The 26,528-nt window shown below is 35.3% G+C and overlaps 1 protein-coding gene across 2 annotated transcripts in view; it reads left to right on the top strand.

Moving 5' to 3' along the window:
* The first annotated feature begins 13,285 nt into the window (after positions 1 to 13,285).
* LOC136038075 (proton-coupled folate transporter-like) overlaps positions 13,286 to 26,528 on the top strand; it is a 75,430-nt gene continuing 62,187 nt past the window's right edge. The window contains exon 1 of one of the 2 annotated variants that reach the window (XM_065721068.1): positions 13,286 to 13,532. The gene's annotated coding sequence lies outside the window, so the exon portion shown is untranslated. The remainder of the gene's footprint in view (positions 13,533 to 26,528) is intronic. The other variant, XM_065721070.1, reaches the window with a different exon arrangement.

The raw sequence follows: 26,528 nt of genomic DNA, 5'->3' as shown, positions 1-26,528 counted from the left end.
CTTTCCATCGACGACCGGTTCTTAGTGAGACGTCGTCTGTCTTATGCATACGACAGGTGATGAATATCAATATGGCTATGAATTACATAAGGTGGGATGTTTCTCGTCGCTGTTCTAAGTACTTCGTTGAAAATGAACGGATTTAAGACGCTGCCCTGCTTTACCCCACGCTTCACAGGACTGGGATTCACCGGCACTCATCTGGAATATGGAATTTGTCACTATTTCCAAAGGGATGCACAAATAAAGCCGCTAGTTCCACAGTTTAATAAAGCAGCTAACGATTAGGATTGTAAAATGGGATCAATAGTCTTATGTGTATATATATATCTATCAACAGCACATACATACAGGCTCTTTTTCATCTTCTTATGACGTGGCACACAGTACATGTGTACTGTGCTGCAAATGCTCTGTTTGCAGATCATCCAGCCCCAGGAGCTTGCCTATCTTCAGAAGACGAGTGTGATGAATTAAAATTGAACGTGCAATAGTGATGTAATTGATAAAATTGAGAGAAACTTTCCAAGAACAGTTGTATACAAAACTGGAAATTGTATTTTAATAATCTAGAAAATGGATTGAAGAACTTCAGGAAAAAAAAAATTTTATGTTGCTGATTGTGTCTTAGGGAAGAAAGTTAAGAGCACACCTAGGAATATTAGTGAAGAAGCTTTGTTTAATAGAGAGAAGAAGGGGCTTGCATAAGAATTATCTGAGTGATAGATCATATGAAAACAAGAGGAATATAAAGAAACTGGAGAAAACATTAAAATATGAACTAAGGAGGTGTAAGATTGAGGCCGTTGATAAAATTACCGAGGATCTGGAAGATGTAGCTAGACGACATAACAGTGAAATATTTTACTGGCGTGTCAATAAATTGAGAGGGAGTAGTCAATCTGGACTTGTATCAGTTAAAGATAGGAACAGGGGTACAATTAATGATAAGGAAAGAGTTAAAGAGAGATGGGTAGAACATCTTGAGAATGTGATAAACGGAGATTGATGCGAGAATTGCATGAAAAGATTTAGAAGAAAAGGAGAAATTTTATGATACCTTGGATGTGAAGGAAAATTTGTTTTTGTGGTTTTGCGAGTTCAGGGTGCTAGAATATGTTTGAAAATTGATGTTAGGAGGGCCTAGTCGTTAAGGCTAGGAATAAGTGAAGATGAAAACATGACGTTGTGTAACGAAAAAATTGATCAAGTGGACAGCTTCGCTCTCCTTGGTAGTATTATTGTTAAAGACGGGGCAGCAGTGAAGAAGTTTAAGTAGAATGCTCAAAGCTCAGCGTGGTTTTTACATTTACCTAAAGGATCGATGTATTATAGTAAATAACAAACTATAGTCTATAAGTAACTGAAATATTTAATTAAAATATAATTTTTAAGACAATGGTTGTAATACCAGTAGTTGTAAGTACCTTCAACTGTTGGTAGTAATAGAATCCTTGTTAAAGAATAAGAGATGTTATACAATCTTTTCCCATTTTTCCAACTTTTGTTGGACTGGTACGAGAGTAACAAAAATACAAGTATGCAAATATTTGTTGCACTTTGTAAAGTTTTTCTTCTAACCTACACTCCCCCAAAACAAAAATCTAGGATGCGGCCCTGACAGTTATACATGATCAGTAGAGTTTTAACTAATTTACATAAAGGATCGATGTATTATAGTAAATAACAAACTATAGACCAACTGAAATATTCATTTAATATGTAATTTTCAACATGATGGTAGTAATACCAGTAGTTGCAAGTAATTTCAACTGTTGGTAGTAATAGAATCCTGGTTAAAGAAAAAGAAATGGTATTCATTCTTTTCCTTTTTTCCAACTTTTGTTGGACTCGTACAATAGTAACACAAATACATGTATGCAAATATTTCTTGTGCTTTGTAAAGTTTTTTCTTGTAACCTACTCCCCCAAACAAAAATCCGGGATACGGCCCTGACTTTAATACATTAAATAAACACCAAAATATAAACAAATATAAACCAGTAATAGCAGCTAGGTCATCATCTATGTTATCCTTTATCCATAACATGTATTTTCAGAATTTCCTACATTGTCCCCCTGTGACAGCGTAGTGGATAAGGCCACGCTTAGAAATAACCAGGACTGAGTTTCAATCCGTTCTACCGCAAAGAAGATACGGTATTGAAATTCACTTTATATGATTTTTTCATTATCATAGAATCGAAAGTCAAATTTTCAAAATTATCCGTGTGTTCATTATCAAAAGAGATATATATCATCTCTTATGAAAAGAAACTTGTCGTATATGAAGATGCAGTTCTGTCAAAAATTACGTTTCATTTTAATTATTATATTTTGTTAATGATGTTATCTATTGTTGTATTCTACCATGTATGGCGTCATTTACAAGTATAGTCTACTGAACCTCATATCATGTCCTTTGTCTCAAAAGAAGATACATGTGCTATATCATCTTGTACATGAAGATGCAGTTTTTTTTTCCAAATTTACAGTGTATTTTAAACATTGTTTTGTGTTGATTACAAAAGGCACTAGGTATTGCCACTTCCTTTCAAATAAGCACTTAAACAGCTCTCAATTTTCCCGCTAATGGTGACGAAAAACAAAAAACGGGAGGACACATTAGTGCCACCAATACAAAAAAAAAGATTTTGCTTATGATTACAGCTATGATCATTCCAGTGGTGTATTTTCCCTTTTGACCCGATATCATTTTCGAGAGGTTTCAGGCAACTTTTCGGAATTTCCCTAAATTGGTTTTCTAAACAAAATTTTACTAACTAACACTAATCGAAACGATATTTACTATTCCTGAATCAGCTGAAATTGGCAATTTTTTCTCACTTGAAGTTCTTTTCTAACACGTTTTTGAATTTTCATCACTATTGGTAGTGGTACTTTCTTTACTGGGTTGGAACTATCTCTGCCACCATGACTGGGGAAAATTCCTTCTGATCAGATGAGTTAGCGACACTTTTCTTAGGGGTCGTAGACTTATAGGTGAAGGTCTATGGCTTCACTGGTAGTGCAAACCAAGAATATAATCAATAAAAACTTCATGAACTTGGTGACGAATTTAGCCCTGAACACTTTCAAAGAACAATATCACCGTATCTTCCTTTTAAAATTTTTCAGTGATACGCAAAAAATGAAAGTTCGACAGTGCAAGTTTTATTTTTAAAGTCTCGAGTCTATTATTTGTGAAGTTTCATTTTCATAACATGTGTTTCAATTATCTAAAATGTACGAAAATCCTATATAATACTTTGTTATGTCTGTAAACACCAGCGATCACGTGACGTCATACGCCGGGTATCTGACTATCTGAGGCTATTCTTGATTGACGAGTCTTAATTTGGGCGAGTCAGTTCACTTTTGTCTCAAGGCTGGAGGCTGGAGGACCGAGTTAAAAGTTGTAGAGCAAATTTGCTTATTAGGAGGGATATATGGACTTCGAATAGTATATTTTAGAAGGGACAATCTTTCTCTCAACCCTACCAAATGGGGTGTATGTTACTTCCAATTGCGAGGGGCGAAGGCAAAAACACTGCCTGGGCAAATTGATTGTCTACTGCAGAGGCGAATGCCCAGAGTGGAGAGCTTTGGCAAGTTAGAAAATAAAATGAGTAAGCTACCTTGTTAATAAAACGGAAAAAAATTAAACAAATCTTAATCAGGATAAACAAGACTTAAACAAATCAGGATAAATGCTTAAATTAAGCATAGATAAACAAGTTTTTTTTAACTTAAAGTAAGTAACAATACTAAGACATAAAAAGAACAGAAATTATTACGTATATAAAAGGGGTGTCCTCCTCCTGAACACCTCGCTCTTTACGATATTTTTTTTTAATAGGCTCTTGTTGTTTTAATTAAACGGCCCTTGTGTTTCAGGAGTAATTCTTAAGGAAATGGGACAAAATTCAAACTTTAGTGTAAAGAGCGAGGCGTTGAAGAGGGGGCAATTCCCTTTATATATGTAATCAGTTCTTCATTTTAAGTTTAAGTGTTGTTTCTTACTTACAGTTGAAAAAAATAGTTTTTTATATTTAATTTTTGATCGTTTTTTTAAATAATGCCAGGAAATCTGGCCCCACATCCACAGAGAAACTCCCTCCCCATAGAAATATCCACCCAGACAAATAACCACTCTGCTTGTAAAATTGAGATGGAAAAGAGAAAGAAAAGAATTTCGTATAAGAATTCTTGCAAATTTTCCAGTGTACAATTTCCCGTGACAAGTCACTCCTTGAAAACTTCGCTCCCCGTGGGTAAACCTTCAGCAGAAAATTTTTTCCCCTCCCACCCGGAAATGTATGCATGCATCCCAATAACAAATACTATGCACAAACAATGTGTAAATTTTATAACTTAAAGACCTTTTACCTGGGGCTGTGGGGAGGGGAGGTTCATGTTATATCCAAAGGCATATTTTTGGGTCTTTAAACTATGATGAACAACATTTCTATCTCAAAATTTTCCTACTTAGGCTACCTTCAATTTTTTTGGCCACTTAAAATGAACACTAGAACTTTTAATTTCCGGACCCTTGGGTCAATACGATCACCTCTAGAAAATAAAACAGAAAAAAGCCAAAAATAAAAAGCAAACAAACAACAATTATGCATCCGTGATCTGTCATCTGGCAAAAATTACAAAATTCCACATTTTTGCAGATAGGACGTTGAAACATTTCACAGATGGATTTTCTGATACGCTGAATCTGATGGTGTGGTTTTCATTAAGATCACTTAAATCTTAAGGGGTATTTCCCCCTTTTATTAAAATCAGGAACAGTTTCTCAGGCTTGTGATCTTTGATGGAATAGACTAGACTTAATGAAATTTATATATGTGAAATCAGCATAAAAAGGCGATTCGTTTGATACATCTATTGGTATTCAAAGTTCTGTTTTTCTGAGTTTGAATTACTATTGAGCTGGTTCACTGCTTACTTACAGTTCGTTACCACGGACTGTTTGATACATATGCTTTATGAGTCTATCGCTCAGTAGGGCCTCCCCCATGCCACTCAGCGTATCTCCAGGTGGCGATAGGGGAACGCCCTACAGATCTGTAGAATCCTTGTACCTAGGGGCCCATAATAAAAGCTGGGGCACCCTCACCCAGAGCCGTAAATAAAGATAAAAGAGGAAGAAGGCCCCTCATACGTAAACTCAACGAGGCCAACCGGTGTGTGCACACGTCCCGTGAGTTACAAATTTTCTCCCTGTAATGGGTTAAATTGCATGGTGATATTGTTAAATTAACGACAGTAGTTCATCACATACATGATGATGCAGTACGCTTATCTTTTAATAAGAAAATTGAGTAGCAATAAGACACGTTCTATTGCACATCCCTTCTCAAATATTTATATTGCACAAAACCATAACAATTATAATTCGTTCTACTTTAAGCCATGAGACGGGTGGGGTAAATATGCACTATCGGTTAAATAGAAAAATTCTGGAGTGAGTGTAATTCCTCCTTTCTATTTGTTGTTTACAGAGTTATAACTTTAATAATATTTGTATTCTCCTGGTAGGCGATCGACAGTTTTTGCATTTATTTTCTTATCTACTTTGTTGATCCAAGCTTAAATAACGTTATGCTTCGTTGAAATTTTGATTCTCCAAATACTTACTCAATTAAATAATCACTGACAATTATATCTTCAGGTACTTTAATTGCATTGAACTCATTTTTGGGAAGATTTCCATTCCCCAGGTTCAGGATGTACTTTACAGATACTTCCTGTTCAGGATCAACCTGTGTATTTTTTCTAACAAAACATGTTTGAACTAATTCCAATGATGGCTTTTTATTGTTTCAAACAGTTCGTGGTAACGAACTGTAGTAAGGAGCGACCCGGCTCAATAGTAACCAAAACTCTAAAAAATTGAATTTTGACATCAATAGCTACATCATAAGAATCGCATTTTAATGCTGATTTTAAATATATAAGTTTCATCAAGTTTAGTCTTACTCATCAAAAGTTACGCGCCTGAGAAAATTTGCCTTATTTAGGAAAATAGGGGGAAACACCCCCTTAAAGTCGTAGGATCTTAACGAAAATAACACCACCGAATTCAGCGCATCAGAGAACCCTACTGTAGAAGTTTCAAGCTCGTATCTACAAAAATGTGGAATTTTGTATTTTTTGCCAGAAGACAAATCACGGGTGCGTGTTTATTTGTTTGTTTTTTTGTTTTTTTTTTCCCAGGGGTCATCGTATCGACCAAGTGGTCCTAGAGTGTCGCAAGAGGGCTCAATCTAACGGAAATGAAAAGTTCTAGTGCCCTTTTTAAGTGACCAAAAAAATTGGAGGGCATCTAGGCCCCCTCCCTCGCTCATTTTTTTTCCCAAAGTCAACGGATCAAAATTTTGAGATAGCCATTTTGTTCAACATAGTCGAAAACCATAATAACTATGTCTTTGGGGATGACTTACTCCCCCACAATCCCTGAGGGAGGGGCTGCAAGTTACAAACTTTGACCAGTGTTTACATATAGTAATGGTTATTGGGAAGTGTACAGACGTTTTCAGGGGGATTTTATTTTGTTTGGGGGTGAGGCTGAGGAGATGGGGCTATGTTGGAGGATCTTTCCTTGGAGGATAATGTCATGGGGGAAGAAAAATCCAATGACAAGGGCGCAGGATTCTCTAGCATTACTATAAGAAAACAATGAAAAATAAACATGAAAACGTTTTTTCAAATGAAAGGAAGAAGTAGCATTGAAACTTAAACCGAACAGAGATTATTACGTATATGAGGGGTTCTAAAAATACTTTAGCATAAAGAGCGAGGTATTTAGGAGGAGATAAATACCTTGCTCTTTATGCTAAAGTATTTTTAGTAATTTCAACTATTTATTCTACGGCCTTTCTGATTCAGGGGTCATTCTTAAAGAATTGGGACAAAACTTACGATTTAGTGTAAAGAGCGAGGTAATAACGTGGGTACAAACCCCCTCGTATACATAATAAAAATATAAGGTTATGAAAGTTTGTTACTTAAGTTAATTCTTAAGTTACGTATATTTTTTACTAATAAAAACGTTCGTTAAAAATTAAAAGTTCTAGTTGCCTTTTTAAGTAACCGAAAAATTGGAGGGCAGCTAGGCCTCCTTCTCCACCCCTTATTTCTCAAAATCGTCTGATCAAAACTAAGAGAAAGCCATTTAGCCAAAAAAAGAATTAATATACAAATTTAATTTTAATAATTTATGTGCGGAGAGCCAAAACCAAACATGCATTAATTCAAAAACGTTGAGAAATTAAATTAAAAAAAACTAATTTTTTTAGCTAAAAGTAAGGAGCGACATTAAAACTTAAAACGAACAGAAATTACTCCGTATATGAAATGAGTTGTCCCCTCCGCAATCCCTCGCTCTTTACGCTAAAGTTTGACTCTTTGCCACAATTCTACTTTTTAAAACAATTAAAAACTTGACTCTTTGCCACAATTCTGCTTTTTAAAACAATTAAAAGCTTTAGCGTAAAGAGCGAGGCATTGCGGAGGGGACAACTCATTTCATATACGGAGTAATTTCTGTTCGTTTTAAGTTTTAATGTCGCTCCTTACTTTCAGCTAAAAAAAATAGTTTTTTTTTTATTTAATACATGAAGGATCTGTATAATTCGTTTTAAATGGGGATTATGGATATTGCAAAGAATGAACTCTAGCCCATGCCAACTGAAATCTTAAAATAAATCATCATATGCATGATGATACGACACACTTATCTTTTGATAAGAATTTATGAGACAAATATATTTTTAAAAGTTCCTTGTCTTGGATATGGAGCCATTTTTCACTCAATTCCCTGCGTTTTAGTTGTCACTCGTCTTTTACTATTCTAACTAAGAAAAAGCCATAGGTATTTTCCTCTGTGTAATTATATTCGGAAAAAGTGTGTATTGTCAAGCAACTTAAGAAAAAAAATATGTATCGTAAATTTAACTCATAATATTTGGAAATGATAAGTCATTTGGACAACAAGACGAGATTTTTTCATGTAGATGACGTCACACAGCTATGGGGCTCACGTCTTGAGAAGCTCCTCACACAAAAGAATTCTATTAAATGAAGAAAAAAAAAACTTCATTGGTTTCATGACTAAAAAAAGAACTCTATAAATAGCAATTAAAAAAAATTTCCTTAATTACGTTTACAAAGCATTGCGTAAAATTAAGTAAAACAGAAAAAGGGCAGAATATAAACCATTTTTGTTGTATGTGAGCCGTATAGCACCATGTTGTCATACGTAAACTGTATATTTTGAACTGATTACATAAAATAGTCGTATGGCTCAATATAAATGGGGATTATGCATGTTTTATTGATATCATGCTTGTGTTGATAGCAGGAACTGAACATGGTATATGATAACTACAAATTAAGAAAATAAAAGATACTCCAAAAGATTTCGCCGTTCTGGGGTATTGTGCATTATTTGACTTACCTAGCTGCTTAATTCTCTGAGGTTTGTCTCATACTAGTTCCACTAAGAAAAACCTAATAGCTTTTTCCTCTTTGTAATTATCTTTACAAAAATATGTTTTGTTAAGTACCACTATGTATAACGTTAAACATGACTACGGGACTCTCCACTAAAGAAGGAAGATTGAAAATTCTAGTAAGAGACAAACACGTCCCACAGTAAAAATTCAATAGCCCAGAACACTCAAGAATGGTGTCAGATCAAAATGAAAGGTACACCGTTAGAACCACCGTGCCCAAAAACCCTTTAAATGATAATTACAGTCACTTGGCTTGAACAACAAGGAAAATCCTTTAGCATAAAACAAAGAAAGTGGCTCAAAATCCAATATTCTGCGTCGAAAGTACCTTTTTTCTTTAAATTACCAAATTTATGTAGTATTAAAACCTATTTAAAACTAAACCCTGGCACATCATGGTTGCTTTAGTATTTACATGTAGAACTAAACACTGGTACATTTACATACATTAAGATTTCGTTAAACAATCTTAAGATCTTGAAAAAATCTTATTTACTCAGTCAGACAGGAAAAACAACATATTGCCAGAGTTATGTTAAGTCAACTATGAAATTCTCATTGTCATGGCTACCGCTGTAGCTGAAGCTTAGTATAGAGGGAACCAGAACCGATAGGAACCAAAAGTTAAGAAAATACGTTTTAGAAACACTGCCCAAAGATAAAAAATTGCCATCTGACACGGATTCAGTATTGGTAACTATTTTTTATTTACTATAGTAAAGAACAAACTCTAACCCATTATAACCGAATTATTAAGAGAAATCATAGGCATGGTGATGCAACACACTTATCTTTCAAAAAGACAATATAACACATACATGTTTTGAAAAGTTTATTCTCTTAAATATGGGGCCATTTTTGACTAACTTAGCTGCCTGATTTCCAGTTATTTGTCTTTTATTATTCCAAATAACAAAAAGGACCAGGCTTCTTTTTTTTTTAATTACATTTCGTGGTTGCAGTGGTAGCTCCAAACTAGTAATAAATAAACACAGCTCATTGTAACCCAACAAAACAGCCTGAGACATTCTGAAGACGGTGTCGGATCGAAACACAAAGCATATCATTAAAAGTGAATGGCTGAAACCCATATGCAGGGAACATACAGTCCTTTGGCTGGAATCATAGTTCCAGCAGAAGCTACGATCGTGGTTGCAGCGTTAGCTGCATCCTAGTTACAGATGAACACGTCCTATAATAAAAAAAAGTAGCCTAAAACATTCCTTAAAATGGTGTTTGATTGGGAAAAAAGTAAACCATTAGAACCACCTTTACCGAAAACCCTGTCTGGAAAACGTATAATCCCTTGGCTTGAACAAGAAGGGAAATCTATTGGCTTGAAAAGCAAGGAAAGTAGCTGCAACCACGACATTCTGCATCGAAAGCATCTTTTTCTTTTAGTTTTTATTCTTTTACATTTTAAAAGAACTGACCTTCAAATTAACTGGAACTGCTACTACTACTACTACTACTACTAATAACTCACTGCAGCACCAAGCCGCCTGAGGCCAACACAGCTACGCACACTCCTCCTCCAACCTAATCTATTTAAAGCCTCCCTCTTTACACCCTCCCAGGAAGTTCCCATTTCCTTTAAATCTTTATTTATGACATCCTCCCAACCCAGACAAGGACGACCTGCTTTCCGTGTAGCCCCAGACGGTTGGCCAAAAAGGACAATCTTCGGTAATCTGTCATCCTTCATCCGTAGAACGTGGCCTAGCCATCTCAACCTTTCTTTCATTATAGCCCCAGAAAGCGGGATTGAACCACACTTTTCGTACAACCTACTGTTTGAAATACGGTCAGTCAGCCGGGTACCCAGAACAATCCGTAGGCAATTTCTCTGGAAAACATCTAGTAAATTTCCATCTGCTTTTCGGAGTGCCCATGCTTCAGAGCCATATTTGACCACTGTCATCACTGTAGCTTCCAATATTCTAATCTTGGTTTGTAGGCTTATCTTTCTATTCTTCCAAACTTTTATTAACTGTGAAAAAACACCCTGAGCTTTAGCTATTCTACTTTTAACATCTTCACTGCTCCCACCATCTTTACTAATAATACTACCAAGGTAACTGAAGCTCCCAACCTGATCAATCTTTTCGTTACCTAATGTCACCTGTTCATCTTCACTTATTCCTAGCCTTAGTGACTTAGTCTTCTTAACATTAATTTTCAAGCCTATTTTAGCACCCTGAACTCGTAAAACCTCTAAAAATTCATTCATTTTGCTCACACTTTCATCTAATATGCTTAAATCATCAGCATAATCTAAGTCCAGGAGCGTTCTTCCTCCCCATTTGATTCCATGGTCTCCAATTGCCTTTTCTGTGCTCCTTAAGACGAAGTCCATCAAAGGGATCCATATAAAGGGGGATAGAACACAACCCTGCTTAACTCCTGATTTAATACAAAACCAGTTGCTAACCTTATTTCCTACCTTAACCGCAGCAGTATTATTCTCGTATATAGCGCAGATCACTTTAATGTATTTTTCTGGTATACCATATAACGATAAGACCTTTGTTAACGCTGTTCTATCAACAGAATCGAAAGCTTGCTCATAATCGATAAAACTAAGGACCAAAGGTGTTTGACAACGAAGGGACTTCTCAATTATTAACCTAAGAGGGAAAACATGGTCGACACATCCTCTACCTTTTCTAAAACCGCATTGTTCTTCCCTTAAAACTTTGTCTACAGCATGTCTCAGTCTAAAATGTATCATATTACTCAGTATCTTGCTACCTACAGAGACCAGACTAATGCCTCGATAATTACGACACTCACTCTTGTCACCTTTCTTATACAGTGGTTTAATTAAGGTTTTCCTAAAATCATTGGGTACTTCCCCTTTTTCGAAAATCATGTTCATAATCTTCAGTAGCTTATTCCTAACCTCAGAGCCACCATATTTAAGGAACTCATTAATCATACTATCAGCACCTGGAGCCTTATTATTTTTTAATCCTTCTAGTACTGTCGCTAATTCTTCCTCACTAAACAAATCTTCTTACTCGGACTATATCCCAACTCTTAGATTTAAAGCAGGGGAGCAAGGAAAAGATAAACAAAAGACACTCCAAAGACTTGACCGGTGTCGCTGATTAGCGTGTAATAATCTTTTTAAATCAAAATATTATTCCTCACTATCGAAGAGCTCACTTCTAGTCAAAACTCTAAAGATGATGTATTGAGCCTCGACAAAATAGTTTTTAAGTGTTTAAAAAAGAAATTTTTAGTACGATTACTACCTGTTTTAAGAAAAAATACCTAGAAGCACAATTTTTTGGCACATCTCCTTTCTTACAAAACTGAAAAACAAGTTTTAGCAATACAACCTTAAATTTGTATCAATTGAAAACTTTAGAAGCCAAATTACTACTTTATTATGAACGGTCATCTAAATTTTTTTTAAACCAAAGTGAAATGGATAAAACAGAGATAATATTCTTAAAAGTTAGCTTTTTATATGCAAATATTTTTGAAACCAATACCGTTTCCGGTAAAAGTGAGCTAAGTCTGCAAATGCACTGCTTGCATAATCTTAAGGAAGAAGAGAATAAAGGAAGTAAGGGGGAGAAAAGGCAAAAACCGAAAAGCAAAGATTACATAAGAATAGAAAAAATTAAAATGGTTCACCAACATATATTGAACCAAAGCAAAGTTATATGTATTAAAAATGACAATCTGTCATTCAATGACCTCTGTTTGGAATTTGAGTTGCTCAACCACACATATACTGGCAGAAAGAAATACGGAAGAGGGACCTTAACATCGTCTGATATTAAGGTTAATGATATTCAAGTTGTTGAATTTAAAGGAAAAGATGGGAAGCCTGTTGGAAAATTGTACGTTAAGGTCAAACCTCTGAACCCGGAGCTACAAACTGCTTACACTAATGACCCAGATAAAATTACAGCAAAGGTGGATTTGGATTCAAAATACTGTGGTTCATCATGTAGGTATTCTGAAACTTTTACGAATACATCCTCAGATGTTCGCAATAGACTATTACGATGTAACTCAAAGTATTGTGTAAATCACAATACTTTGTGTAAATACTATATGTAAATCACAAAGTATTTAATCTACCAGTGAAAAGTATTCTCCAAGAAGAAGAAGACGAACAAAGCTGTCCCGATAGTTCCATTATTCTAATTAAGGAACGATGGTGCTTTTTCATGCAAATATTATTATTTAGACTAAACGGTAGGTTGAGTTTGGGAGGAATCAAAAGCATTGTTTCTTTGATATACCTTGAAGTTTATTTACGCAGAGCTTAGTCAACATTTATTCCTATTTACTTGGGTCTCAAGTTCATAGTTTTCGGTGTACCCAGAGCTAAACTCGGCTAAACTTTTATTTTTTTTTAGCTTTTTTTTTAGTTTTTATAGCTTTTTTTTAGGAAAGACTTACGTGCTTGGGGGGGGGGGTGAAGTGCCCAGATCAACACCTAGTTTGTGGGGGTGCTTTGCCCCCCCCCAAGCCCACCCCCGCGCACGTAAGTCGTTACGCACCGTATTAGTTACGCGCCATTATATTCCCTGTGTCCCGGTCACCATTTGTGTCCCAGTGGTGAGTTTCACATTAGTGAAATTTGGGAACCCGTCACCCAGGAATTGAAAACTTACAAAAACTCCACCCCTTTCCTAAAGGCCCAACCTCTTTAAGATCTACTAGGACAGCAGCCATCAATGCCTCTACCAAAATTCGGGCCTTAGCACAACAATAATTCCAGGTTCGGCTCATCATTAGTGCTGTTCAGTGTTTTTAGTTTTGAATTGTATTGTATCAGATTAACGACGCTTCTTGACTACTAAGGTCCCTGCGTCGGCCCTGCAGTGCATTGCTGCATCACGATTCGATCTCTAGGTCCCGCATTATCAAGCTAAGGTCAAACCCACTGCGCCACCACAGGATGTGTTTTTAGTTTTATTTATTTAGTGATTTTACTTTCTGGCAAGAAATTTGAAATTAACCTGATGATGACAGGCACAGGTCCTGCATCAACATCAAAGACAAAGTTTTGTAAAGTTCCTTACTCAGAATTCTATGCAATGTAATATAAATCTTCTTTTGGGTGGAGTGGCTGACGAAAAACTTAGTATACAAATCTTTCGACTAGTAGTTCAGTTTCTACAAAATATAAGAGTAGACAAGAAGATATAGGGTAAACCCACCGGTACTCAGTCACATACTAATTCCTGGGCAGAATTTTTGATTAGATTGCAACATGCCCAATACTGGGTCTCTCGAGCACCCGATCTCAGTCAGAGACTTGCTTTTTCTGAGTCACTTCCGAAAAACCTGTTTAGATATTCTTTGCTGAGATCTATGACTCAGGCTCTTTGTCTGGTTATTAGACATTTTAATGTCTTGAAATTTGTTATTTTAAATTGGATTTTCAGAGAGAAAATAGTGGATCCAGGATTTTCTTTGGGGGGGGGGGTTCACAATAGGTTGCTTAGATAAACTTGCAAACAAAAAAATGCCCGCAAAATAAAGGGAACCTCAACAATTATGTGCTGTAGGGTAGAGGAAATGGTCTAAAGTATTGAAGAGTTTGGCCTTTATTTTAATGTTTTAAGATGAACAGAGGAGGTGATATGTTGTATAATGCGGAGCTTTGATTAGATGAAAATAGGCAGTAAAGTGGCCATCATTTCTCACAAAAACTTAAATTAATAAATTTTGCGCTTCTCATGCATTTATTTTCTATTATACAAATTCGCTAAAAAACTACTAGGCTGTGTTGTAAAAGCCATCCCTCTTTGCAAAACAAGTAAACCCAAAAAACCAAAACAGACTACCAAAAAAGTAATGATAGGCCTATCAATTTCTTTGCCTTAGTGCCATAGCAAGACAGACTCAAAAACAAATTTTTGACAGTAAAAAGAAGTTATGATTTTAATTTCTCCTCCTTGTTACTACAAAATGAAGATCTTCGCCTTGCAGTTGGCTTTTGCAGTAATACGGACAGATTCCGTTGATAAACCTAAATTTAATTAAATAATTTTTGGCGGTATGCGACATTAGTAAAACTTAACAAAGACCGCACAAAGTGACTAAAATCTTCTTTCAAACTGGTTTACAAAAAAAAACAGTCTTAATATTGAAAAATTTATGAAAAACTCAACTATTAAAAATCAATTACAAAGAAAAATTACTTTCGTCCAGGCCCAAACCAGAGCAAGCAGTCCCAACCAAAAATACAACATCATGTCATGGGGGGCGGGGGTGCTCCCGTGCCCTCCTTGGATCCGCCCCTTTTCTGAATGAAAGATTTAGCTGACATTTGAAGACTGGGCTGCTTTGAGGTGAAGACGCTCACATGAGTGAATTTCAAATGCTTAAAAACAAATTTAATCAAACAGTTTATGGTAACAAATTGTAGTAAGGAGCGACCCGGCTCAATAATAACCGAAACTCTTAAAAACGGAATTTTATATAATGCTGATTTTAAATATATAAGTTTCATCAAATTTAGTTATACCCATCAAAAGTTACGAGACTGAGAAAATTTGCCTTATTTTAGAAAATAGGGGAAAACACCCCTTAAGAGTGATAGAATCTTAACGAAAATCACACCATCAGATTCAACGTATCAGAGAACCCTATAGTAGAAGTTTCAAGCTACTATCTACAAAAATGTTGAATTTTGTTTTTTTTTTGCCGTATTTTTTCCAGGGGTGATCGTATCGACCCAGTGGTCCGAGAATGTCGCCAGGGGACTCATTCTGACGGAAATTAAAAGTTCTATGGCCTTTTTTAAGTGACCAAAAAAATGGAGGGCACCTAGGCCTCCTCCCACGCTCATTTTTTTCCTAAATTCACCGCATCAAAATTCTGAGATAGCCATTTTATCCAACTTAGTCGAAAAACCTAATAACTATGTCTTTGAGGACGACTTACTCCCCCATAGTCCCCGTGGGAGGGACTGTAAGTTACAAACTTTGACCAGTGTTTACATGTAGTAATGGTTTTTGGGAAGTGTATTGACGCTTTCAGGTGAATTTTTTGGTTGGGGGAGGTTGAGCGATTGTGGGGAAAAGTTTCCATGGGGGAAGAGAATTTCCATGAAGGGGGCGCAGAATTTTCCAGCATTTAAAAAATATGAAAAACTTTTCAACTGAAAGTAATGAGGAGCATTAAAACTTAAAACGAACAGAAATTATTAGGCATATGAGGGGTTCACTTCCTTCTAATACCTCGCTCTTTACGCTAAAGTATTTTTAGTATTTTCAACTATTTATTCTACGGTCTTTGTGATTCAGGGGCCATTCTTAAGGAATTGGGACACAATATAAGCTTTAGTATGAAGAGCGAGGTATTCACGAGGGGGCGAACCCCCTCATATAAGTAGTAAAAACATACGAATATAGAAGTTCGTTACGTAAGTTAATTCGTAAGTTACAAAAACGTTCGTAAATAATTAAAAGTTCTAGTTGCCTTTTTAAGTAGCCGCAAATTGGAGGGTAACTAGGCCTCCTCTGCTCCTTTTTCTCTAAAATTATCCGATCAAAACTATGAGAAAAACATTTAGCCAAAAAAAAAATATAGGCAAATTTCGTTTTAATTATTCCAGTGTGGAGAGCCAAAATCAAAACATGCTTTAATTCAAAAACGTTCAGAAATTAAATAAATAAAAAGCAAGTTTTTTTTAACTAAAAGTAAGGAGCGACATTAAAACTTAAAACGGACAGAAATTACTCCGTATATGAAAGGGGCTGTTCTCTCTTCAATACCCCGCTCTTTACGCTAAAGTTTTTTAATGTTTTAAAAAATGGAGTGGAGAGAAAGCGTCAAACTTTAGCGTAAAGAGCGGGATATTGAAGAGAGAACAGCCCCTTTCATATATGGAGTAATTTATGTTCGTTTTAAGTTTTAATGTCGCTCCTTACTTTCAGTAAAAAAAAATGTTTTTTTATTTAATATATCTTAAAACCATATAACAAATGTATCTTCACAAATTTAGGAAACATCCAATGAGCTAATTCAGCCACATCAAGGAGTTCTCACCACCTGCCAATGATCTATGTTGAAGATGCAATTAAAGAGATTTAAACGAGAAATAAAACCTAGTAAGAGCTGGCTCGACAACTTATGGTTGATAGTATATCTTCCAACTTAAAAAGAACAGAAAATATTCTGTATATGAAAGGGATTGTCCCTCCCTCATCGCCCTGCTTTTTACGGTAAAACTTCGTATAAGAATTCTAGCAAATTCCCTTGGTGTTAAATTTCTCCTGAAAATTTCACCCCCTAGAAACTTCCCTCTCATTGGAAATTCTCCCCGTGAAAAATTTTACTAGCAGAAAATCTCCCCCACTCATAAATGTATGTATACTTCCCTATAAAAGACTACGTAAGCAACAGACAAAATGTACGACTTAGACATATTCCCAGGAGGATCGTGGTGTTACGGCAAAACTTCGTGTAAGAATTCTAGCAAATTCCCCTGGTGTAAAATTTGTCATGAGAAATTTACCCCCTAGTAACTTACCTGCCATGGGAAATTCTCCTCGTAAAAAATTTCACTTGCAGAAAATACTCCCGCATTCAAAAAATGTATGTATACTTCCCTGTAATAGGCTACGTAAGCGACGGGCAAATTTAATAACTTAGACCTATTCCCAGAAGGATCGTGGTATCTCGAAAGGTATAATTGTTCGGCCTTTCAACTATTCTGAACAAAAAAATACTTCTACTACTAACAAATTACCGCAGCACCAAGCCCTCTGAGGCCAACACGGCTAAGCTCAGTCCTCTTCCAATCCAATATATTCAAAACTTCCCTCTTTACACTCTCCCAGAAAATTCCCATTTCATTTAAAGCTTTCTTTATGAAATCCTCCCACCCCAACCGTGGATGACCAGCTTTCTGCTTAGCCCTAGACCGCTGGTCAAAAAGGACAATCGTCGGTAATCTGTCATCCTTCATCCGCAAAGCGTGCCCTAGCCATCTTAACCTTTCTCTCATTAGAGCCATAGAAAGCAGGATGCTATCTCAAAATTTTGATTGGACTATTCAGATAAAAAAAATTCTAGTTGTGGATTCCTTCCAGAATTCTTTTTGCATAGGCTACGAATCCACCTCAAAAATAGCCTACTTATATTTGAAGAAAGATCTGTTTTCACTCAAGTTAATTACCCTATTTATTTATCTGACGGTTCAATGAGAGCTGGGATGTTTTGACATTAAAATACACTGTTGTGAATCATCTCCCTGTCTAAGTACGAAACAATCAGATAACTAATCGCCTCACGGGTGATATGCTATTGAATATTTTAAACCCAACAAGGAACCAAATAATTGCACATGAAACTACAACAGTAGCTTGTTGTCATTTCCTAGGTTAATTGAAATTCATTTGTTTAGCCTGAAACTTTGTGAAATTTTTAATTTCCCAATGGTTTCTTGGGATTTCTGGCAAAAATAGGACGTTTATTAAGAATTAGATACATTTGTGAAGCCTTTTTTGGGGGATTTTACAGCATGCAATTATCCGGTCAAGTCACTGCCCAATTATTAATACGTTTTCTGTCCAACTTTTTACCCTCTTTGAAGTAATTAGCAATTGTACTGTTGTTGTTTTTTTGTAAAGAGAGTTTGCTTTCCACGGCAAAATAGAATTATCCTTGATACTAGGGCGTTTATCCCCCCTTTTCAGGATAAAGTACAGCTTTTATGGATCAATTTTGGAAACTATTATTTTTCATTAAAATCTACGTTTTTGCATTAGGAGAACTACCCCCTGCAACACCCATATCGCACTGTTAACCCTAAAATTTCCCTTTCAGTGGGATATAATAGATTAATCACTGGTTCTAAATCGCTATGAACACAACCTGAGCCTAAAACGTACTTTTGAGGCTCCAGTCTTCTTCCCCCCATCCGCTACAATACTACAAATTAAAGTTAATCTGTATTTTCCGATATACGTGCTTTTTGCATTACTAAATAAAAAATTGCTACTTTATATCTGCTGTTTCGAGGTTCCCCCCCTCCCCGAAAAAAAAATCTTGCGTACGTGCCTGCTATATATATATATATATATATATATATATATATATATATATATATGTATATATATATATATATATATATATATATATATATATATATATATATATATATATATATATATATAAATCCTCCCCATATTCCCCATGAATTCCCATATTTCTTCATGAAATCCTCCCACACCAACCGCGGATGACCAGCTTTCTGTTTAGCCCTAGACGGCCAGCCAAAAAGGACTGTATTTGGTAATAATTCATCCTTTTTCCACAAAGCGTGCCCTAGCCATCTTAACCTTTCTCTCATTACAGCCATAGAAAGCAGGATGCTATCTCAAATTTTGGATTGAAACATTCTGATAAAAAAATTCTAGCTGTTAATTCCTTCCATATTTTTTTTTGCATAGGCTACGATTCCAACTCAAACATAGGCTACTCTTGTAGCATACTTATATTTGAAGAAAGATCTGTTTTCACTTAAGTTGTGATCCTTTTTAAGATCACGAGGGATCCCAACGTGCGACAAATATTTTCGGGAAATCGGAAAATCAGAAAATCCGATATATATATAAATATATATATATATTATATATATATATATATGTATATTTTTCTATTCATTTTTACAAGCTAGAAAAACATTTTTCTTAGAAAAACAAGTTAGAAAAACAGTCCCCTCCCTCCAAAAATTTCTCCAACACAAAAAGACGTTTAAAGTATAAAACGTGTGAGATCCAACGTTTAATGTATAAAAAATTTTATGGTCAGGGGAAGTGGGATACGTGAGAGGATGTTTCTATGGGTGAATTTACCACAGGGAAGAGCATTTTCATGAAGAGTTGCTGGATTTTACAGCATTATTTAAAAAAAAAAATTTTGGTTACTTTTTAAGTAACCAAAAAAAAATCGGAGGGAATCTAGGCCCCCTTCCACGCTCATTTTTTTCCCAAAGTCAACGGATAAAAATTTTGAGATAGCCATTTTGTTCCGCATAGTCGAAAACCATAATAACTATGTCTTTGGGGATGACTTACCATATCTACGTCTTTGGGGAGGGGCTGCAAGTTACAAACTTTGACCAATGTTTACGTACAGTAATGGTTATTGGGAAGTGTACCGACATTTTCAGGGGAATTTTTTTGGTTTGTGTGTGGGGTTCAGGGGAGGGGGCTATATAGGAGGATCTTTCCTTGGAGGAATATTTCATTGGGGAAGAGAAATTCAATGAAAATGGCGCATTATTTTCTAGCATTACTATTAAAAAAAAACAACAATGAAAATATAAACATGAAAATTTTTTTTAATTGAAAGTAAGGAGAAGCATTAAAACTTAAAACGAACAGAGATTATTACGCATATTAGGGATTCTAAAAATACTTTAGCACAAAGAGCGAGGTATTTAGGAGAAGATAAATACTTCGCTCTTTATGCTAAATTATTTTTAGTAATTTCAACTATGTATTCTACGGCCTTTCTGATTCAGGGGTTATTCTTAAAGAATTGGGACAAAACTTAAGATTTAGTGTGAAGAGCGAGGTATTAACGAGGGGACAAATCCCCTCGTATATATAATCAAAAATATAAGAATATAAAAGTTTGTTACGTAAGTTAATTTTTAAGTTACGTATATGTTTTACAAATAAAAACGTTCGTTAAGAATTAAAAGTTCTAGTTGCCTTTTTAAGTAACTGAAAAATTGGAGGGCAACTAGGCCTCCTTCCCCACCCCTCATTTCTCAAAATCGTCTGATCAAAACTAAGAGAAAGCCATTTAGCAAAAAAAAAATTAATATGCAAATTATATTTTAATAATTTATGTATGGAGAGCCAAATTCAGACATGCATCAATTCAAAACTTTCAGAAATTAAATAAAAAAAAATAAGTTTTTTGAAATGAAAGTAAGGAGCGACATTAAAACTTAAAACGAACAGAAATTACTCCGTATATGAAAGGGACTTTTCCTCCTCAACGCCCCCCTCTTTACGCTAAGGTTTCTTACTGTTTTAAAAAGTAGAGTTAAGAGAAAGGGTCAAACTTCAGCGTAAAGAGCGAGGCATTGAGGAGAAAAAGCCCTTTCATATGCGGAGTAATTTCTGTTCGTTTTAAGTTTTAAAGTCGCTCCTTACTTACCGTTACAATAAACTTTTTTTTTAATTTAATATTCAATGAGATCCCAGTGGTCGATTCTTCTCGGCGAGTTTATTTATATTTGGTTCTATTGATGTTAAGGCTAATGGTCTTAATTTGTGTCCAATGCTATTTCTCCTATGATAGAAAATCATGAATAACTTCTGCGATTTTGGTGATTTTGAACTGATTTTTTTTTTGATGACTCTCGAGTTAAAAAGGAAAAAAATGTTGGTTTCACTTTTTCTGTATATGCTTTACCTATTGTGCAAAAAAAAGAAATCAAGTTATTTTAGTTTGGTGAATAAAAATTTAGTGGATGGGAAATGACAGTAGATTTTTTTTTTAGTTCATCCTGCCAGTATTTAAAAAAAAATGTTGGTTGCAGAATTGTTATATTTTTATTTTTAACGGTGCAAAAAATTATTTTTAATTTTCAACATTTTTCTTGCTAGAAGGTATGAAGTTGGCTCCAGAGGATAGAATTTTGGATCATATGTAGATTTTATAATCTACAACCATTACAGAAAATTTCTGATGTCTATCATAAATAGTTTGAAAGCAAAATCAGAAAAATACAATTTCAAAATGTGCTTACTTTTTACTTATTTTACCCCTGTTTCCGGCTTAATAGCGTTGTTCATCAGCCAATAGAAAAAAAGGCGGGATTCTTATCCAATTTTAGGCATTACGCCTCCAAGGCATTGTGTCTCTGATTAGTTGACTTGTCAACTGAAGTCAATAAGACATTTGAGATATGAGGAAGAAAATTATCAACAAAAGGTGGCTGAATTTAAAATACCGGTAAGTAAAAATTACATATACAAGTTTCATTCCCTCTTGTCCATTAAATAAAAAAAAACAAGTTTTTTTTAACTGCATGTAAGGAGCGACATTAAAACGAACAAAAATTATTCCGTTTATGAAAGGGGGTAGTCCCTCAATGTCCCGCTCTCTACGCTAAAGTTTGACTCTTTCTCACAACTATACTTTTTAAAACAATAAGAAACTTTAGCGTAAAGAGCGAGGCGTTGAGGAGGGGACTACCCCTTTCATATACGGAATAATTTCTGTTCGTTTTAAGTTTTAATGACGCTCCTTACTTGAAGTTAAAAAAAACTGTTTTTTTTATGTAATTTCTGAACGTTTTTAAATTAATGCATGTTTTGATTTGGCTAACCGCACAACGAAATTTGCATATCTTTTTTTGTCTAAATGGCTTTCTCATATTTTCGTTCTGACGATTTTGAAGAAAATGGGGTGGGGGAGGAGGTCTAGTTGCCCTCCAATTTTTGGTAACTTATAAAAGCACCTAGAACTTTGTATATTTGTATTACATATATGAGGGGGTTTGCCCTTTCGTCAATACCTCGCTCTTTACACTAAAGCTTAAATTTTCTCCCGGTTCTTTAAGAATGACCCTAGAATCACCAAGTCCGTAGAATATATAGTTGAAATTACTTTAACGGAAAGAGCGAGGTATTTAGGAGGAGATGAACCCCTCATATGCGTAATAATTTCTGTTCGTTTTATGTTTTAATGCTGCTCCTTACTTTCAGTTGAAAAACTTCTTCATTATTATTTTTTCAGTGTTTTTTTTTTTAATAATGCTAGAAAATCCTATGCCCCTTCATTGAATTTCTTTTCCCCCGTGACAAATTCCTCTAAGTAAAGATCCTTCAACGTAGCTCCCTCCCCTCTACCCCCCCCCCCCCCCCCCCTCAGCCAAAACCCCTCAACCGTTGACTTTTAATTAAAAGGAATAGTTGTGGGAAAAGTCAAGTCATGGCCAATTGTAGAAAAAGCCAAGACAGATTGTCCAATTAAGTGGGCATCAGGTCAAGGTAAACACTGATCAAAGTTTATAACTTGTAGCCCCTCCCCCGGGAATTATGGGGGAGTAAGTCGTCCCCAAAGACATCTTATTATGTTTTTTGACTATGCTTAAGAAAATGGCTATCTCAAAATTTTGATCTGTTGACTTTGAGAAAAAAAATGAAAGTGGGAGGGGGCCTAGGTGCCCTCCAATTTTTGGTCGCTTAAAAAGGGCACTGGAACTTTTCATTTTCATTAAAATGAGCCCTCTTGCGACACCCTAGGACCAATGGGTCGATACAATCACCCCTGGGAAAAAGAAAACAAAAAACAAATAAACACGAACCCTTGATCAGTCTTCTGGCAAAACAATTCTATGACTTTTAGGGCGTGTTTCCCCCTTTTTTCCAAAATAAGACAAATTTTCTCAGGCTCTTATCTTTTGATGGGTAGGACTAAATTTAATTAAAATCCGATTCTTTTGACGTATTTATTAGTATCAAAATTTCGTTTTTTAGACTTTCGTTTACTATTGAGCCGGGTCGCTGTTTTGTTTTTCTATGGTTCTTTTCATTTTTTTTAGAAAGGTGCTGCTTGGAGAACAAGATAAAGATAATTTGTCAAATGGATCGAAAATTTCAGAAGAATTTTCAGCAAATCCTCTCATAGACGATTCAAATAAATTGGGAAACGGTGGTGGTTCTTACGGTGTTGATTGCCCCGATACGAATACTGAGATAGACTTATCTGGAATTCCAGATGGAAACTGCATTGTGAATCTAAGGTATTTCCTTGCTGAAGTAATTTCAGCATTCAGACACAAAATCAGTTGCGATCACGGAAAATTGATTATAAAGCAATTAGAAAAGAAAGGCCTGAAAACTGAACTGAAAGTTAAGTGTAATAAGTGTAACTGGGAAAAGAGGATTAAAGGTGAACCAGAATGTCCAGCAACAAGCGTAAAAGAATATCTTTCAAGTTTTACGGACCAGACACAGGTTGCTTTTTCCGAAAAAAAATCAAGTCTTAAAGGCTGCTTGAATTCGAAGGCTGTTTGGGGAGCCATGGGTAGTGGAGGAGGGTATTCTACACTGTGTGAATTCTTCGGGGTGCTTGGAGTGAAACCAATGTCACGAATAGTTTATTCCCGTATTGAAAGGCAGCTTGGTAATGCTTGGATGAATAGTTTATCGGAAATTTTGCTAGAAAATGGACGAGAGGCCTTAAAATCAGCCATTCATGATGATAGGTATAAGGAGGACTCATACTGGACAAAAGTGATATGTGATGGAGGCTGGAATAAGCGTAGCAAAGGACACGATTATTCGGCCAAAGGATGTGTTGCAGTTATCATAGATGCATTTACGAAAAAACTGTTATATGTTGGCATAAAAAATAAATACTGTTATATATGTTTTTCTTCTGCAAACGCCAAAGTAATTCCCAAAGATCATTTCTGCTTTCTGAATTATAACGGAAATTCAAGGAGCATGGAAACAGATATTCTAGTTGAAGGCTTTCGTTCCAGTGAGGAGATGCACGGATTACAGTTTTTAGAGTTTATCGGTGACGGTGATTCCAGTGTTTTTTATAAGCTAAAACAAAGTGTTTCCTACGGTTCCAACATACGGAAACATGAATGTGCAAATCACGTCACAAAAAACTATACAGCCCATCTATATAATTTGTGCAAAAATAAAAAAGGTTTGTACACAAAATGTCTTCCCCGAGGAATTATCCAGCAACTGACAAAAAATTTAAGGGGTGCGATAAAAATAAATTCTGAAAATAATGGAACAGCAGAAGAATTGAAAATCTTGTTAAAAAGAGGTCCGTACCATGTTTTCGGAAACCACACAAAATGTGATTATGGATGTCCTAAGATTGCTGAATTGACCGTGAATAGTAAAATAGAAGATCGGTGGAATAATTTTCCCCTGCACGTGTTTGAAGATGTTATGACAGAGGTCGATATTGTGTGTCGAAAAGCAGAGCAGCTTCGAAATGACGCAACTACAAACTTAGCTGAAAGCTACATGTCAGTTGTTGCTAAATTCATCGGAGGAAAGCAAATAAGCCGGTCTAAACGAGGTTCATATCATGCAAGAGTTCATGGAGCAAGTCTTGCTTATAATTCAGGTCCGAAATGGCATCAATTAGCTTGGAAAAATATTTTTGGGCTTAGTCCTTCTAGCGTAACAAAAAAATATTGTAATAAAACGGCTAAACTCCGTGTAATATCTAAACGTAATTTGACCAGTTATTATAGTGCTCTTGGAGGAAAACACGTTGCTAAGTTAAAAAATAGAAACTATAACTTTGGTAATCGTGACTATGGACCAAATTGCAATAAGCCAGACATGACTTCTGATGAAATGAATTTGGCCATACAAAAATATACTGACGAGAATTTAAAATTGGATTTTGCCAGTATAAGCTGTTTGTTCAACAGTACCAAGGGCCAATCCAAAAATGACACTTGGGTTGAAGAAAGATCTAAGAGAATAACTAGTAGTTACTTCCACAGAATTGCAACCAGAAAAAACAGCACCAGAGTTGCCCCAATTGTTAAGCAAATTCGAAACTTGGGACCTAGATTCTGCTCTGCCCTAATGAAAAAGGGCTTAGATTTAGAAGTAGTGGCACTAGAAGCATATGAAAACAAATTCAACTTAAAAGTCGTAAAGGGAGATCAAATAGGACTCAGTGTGCATCCACAGTATCAGTATCTTGCTGCATCTGTAGATGGGCTGCTCCCTAATGGCACACCTATAGAGATAAAAACGGTGCATAATATACCAGAGTTCAAAACCATTTATGATGTGGCCCAGTCAAAAAATTTAGTTAAAGCATTTTTTCTTGAATTATCCAGTGAAGGTCTTCAGCTAAAAAAAAAATCACAGGTATTTCGCCCAGATACAAGGCCAACTCGAGATACTGGATAAAATGGTATGCCACTTAATAGTTTATAACTCTATTGAGGATTGGGAAATAATTACAGTTCACCGATCGAAAGACTACTGGGAAAAAATATTTCCGAAGCTTGAAGCCTTCTGGAATGAATCTTTACTTCCTGAAATTTTAGACTCAAGGGTTGCAAGGAATATGGAAATCAGAGAACCTGTGTCTGTAAAATGTACAACAGCCCACCAACCGAAGGACTCAAGCTTGTCTCAAGAAATAAAAAGAGGAAAAAAAAGAAGGTTGAGTCGAGTTGAAGTGAACAGCAAGAAAAAAAACGCACAGAAGGGATCGAGGGAGAACAGTGAATTTACCAGGAACTCAATGCATGAAAACAGTGATTTTGAAGAAATAATTTGGTCTGATTTGGAATAGATAAATCTTCGTGTTTGATAAAAAAAAATGTGTTAAAAAATATTGGCAAGGAAAATTATTTTTTCCTCCATAAATTTCTGTCTCATTCTTCGTCAATGTCCAAAAATAATGAAGTTTCTTATCTGGTCTGAAGTATATTAAATACATTTAATACAAACAATTTTAGTTTTTTTCTTATAAATTTCTTGTATGTTACTTGGGCTTAGTATTTGTGATTTTTATAGTTTTTCCTACAATTATTACGTTTTCTGTACAATTCGTTCATTTTTGGTATTTAATTAAAGCGTCTTTAAGTTTCTTTCCGAAATCTTGTGCATCTCGCCCTAACACAAAATAACGTTAATGCCCTAATCTTATTACAAGGAAAATAGCTTTCATCTTATTAATTCCAAAATACTGACAAAAAAAAACCACTATAAAAATCAAGTTGACTGGAAAGATATTGAAAATGAACTGAATGTGTAATGTATAATTATTTAGTGTTTAATATACTAATTACAGGAAACATCAACAATTAAGGTTTACAGATTCTATTTAGCGACAATTTTTTATTTTGGTTTACGGTTAGAACGGAACTCTAGTCGAACTCCTATGGGCAGTAATTTGTGTCCTTTTTGGTTTAACTTCAGCACTCATTTTAATTTTTAATCGTTTAGGATTTAATTATTTGTATATAGCAGTACCCATTTCTTTTAT

The sequence above is a fragment of the Artemia franciscana genome, chromosome 17 (genome assembly GCF_032884065.1).
Source record: "Artemia franciscana chromosome 17, ASM3288406v1, whole genome shotgun sequence".
Classification (NCBI taxonomy): Eukaryota; Metazoa; Arthropoda; class Branchiopoda; order Anostraca; family Artemiidae; genus Artemia; species Artemia franciscana.
Note: the sequence above shows the minus strand (reverse complement) of the source record. Positions and strands in the feature narration are given on the sequence as shown.